Genomic DNA, 2,276 nt, shown 5'->3' with positions numbered 1-2,276 from the left:
TTTCCTCCTGCGGCCATGTCCAGAAGGGTTTGCTACAGTCCCATGGATCTTAAATTTCTGAATAATATCTGCAACTGTAGTCAGCTKCTTGGAGGTGAGAGTCAGCCATCTCCGTCAAGTCATCACTGGTTAGCCACAGACAGGAAATGCATATAAATAGCTTCCAGGCATGGTCCGTAAGGATAAATAAGAGCATGCCAAATACCAGAAAGATATTGAATGACCAATGAAAGTAATACATGCAATATGAAATGAGCACAAGGTCTGTAGACATCAGAGAATCATGAGAACAGATTATAGAAATGTGGCAGTAATCAGTGAGATACAGAACAGAACATGTCAAGGTAATGTGAACTTAGCAGTTACGCAGGATTATATGATATATTTCCACCACAATTATTACATTATTATTATTATTATTATTATTATTATTATTATTATTATTATTATTATTATTATTATTATTATTATTATTATTATTATTATTATTTAAATCTAGAACTGCAACCTCCCTGTCAAATTCTGTTTAATTATTAGGCTAAAACTAAGATGAACTTAAGTTGTTTTTGACTTTTTATATGGTTTTTCATTTGTTGGCGTGTACTGTAGATGTTCAGGTAGGACATTTGGTAGAAATATGTAGTTTAGAAAAATAAATATAGTACAATTTACCTACAATTATCTCAGTTAGCGTTAAACATTACTAATAAGCCAAACCAACCCACCATCCTCTCTGGCACATTTGATTAGTCTGTGTGAATCTTTCCTAAATGTAGGATTTTTTGCTTGAAGCAAAATCACTTTGGTAGAACACAAAATGATCTGATTTAAAAAGGAAGAAAAATCTAGTTTACATTAATTAAAAGAAGCACTGATCTCTGTCCAATAAACTGCTAGAAGTCAGGCATCTACCTTGGCTGATCTTGATTTTTTTAAAAAAGTCTGTCCTAAGCTATGTAAATGTGTACTGTTTAAGCCTCACTTCGAATCAGTATAATCAGGGGTGGAACATAGAAATATGTGCATCCTACCTTAGTTTCTGTGCTGCTGTTGTGACAGCAGAAAAAAAAAAACTAATGAGGAAAATGTCTAAAACGGAACCACTTCATTAGAACAACATGCAAATAATATTCTAAAAGGAAAAGGAGGAAGCACCAGTTTAATGGTTGTTTTTTTTTAAATACATCAAATAGGACTGAGTTCATGATGGAAAGATACTGTTTCCAACATGTGGGACAGAAATATAACATAATTTAACATTTTAGTGTTAAATTAGAGAGATTGTGTTTTGTTTCTGTTTTAAATGAGCACACAAAAAAGGAAAACTTCATAAGAATAAGCAGCGGCAGCTATGTCCCATTACATCCAGACATTTAATGTGCACAAATTTGCATTCCACATGGAAATCTTGATACTGTGGAATAGCACACATCCCCTTTTGTATCAACATGTTTTGTTTTCTTCTGATTTGAATTTGCTTGGAAAAAATTGCCAAAATTACTTGTGTGACTACGGTAATTTGAGAAGGGTAGAAGCTGGTTGTTGTTTTATAGTCAGAACACCCTCTGAAGGGAAGTCAGGTTTGTGTGTGTGTTGGAAGTCAGAGGTGCTGCAGCACAACAGGCATGGGGCAGGGGGAATTGAATTGGCTTAAAGGCATGTCCTTACAGACTCTCAGCCATAAAATTAATTAAAAGCTGAGTTTATTTATGGAAAATCTGATATTTATGAATTCTGTAATATTTTAATGCAACATAAAATAATACATTGAATAAATAACACTGATTTCTGATCAGACAATGAAAAAAAGGCCACTTAAAATAAGTTTAAAATACTAGTTTATGATCTGAATCTTCTCAAATGAATAATAATTAATAATTTACCAGTGTAGTAAGACAATTGCACTTGGTAAGATTTTTGAAATTAGGACAAATTTCCAGGATAACAAAATAAATTTTATATCTAACACATTCTGCTCTTAGTATTTCATTCTCAAAACAAGATCAGAAATACATTTTGGTTGGGTGTAAGACTTAGAAGAAAAGGTTTTGCAGTGAAGTGACAATAACATATTAAAAAAAGCTTCACTTAAACATAGTCGCGACCAGGTTAATTTCAGAGAACTTGTTACCATAAAAACAYATTTGCCTCCTCTTTTGTGTAAAAAAAAAATCAAGGATGATTTAATGCAGGATGACGCCAATCCCAGTTTAATCTCTCATTGTTGTCCTGTGCAGCAGATTTCTGGAAACATAAAGGTTAGTGAAGAATATATA

This window comes from Austrofundulus limnaeus, unplaced genomic scaffold, assembly GCF_001266775.1.
Source record: "Austrofundulus limnaeus strain Quisiro unplaced genomic scaffold, Austrofundulus_limnaeus-1.0 Scaffold124, whole genome shotgun sequence".
Classification (NCBI taxonomy): Eukaryota; Metazoa; Chordata; class Actinopteri; order Cyprinodontiformes; family Rivulidae; genus Austrofundulus; species Austrofundulus limnaeus.
This window is presented reverse-complemented; position numbering follows the sequence as displayed.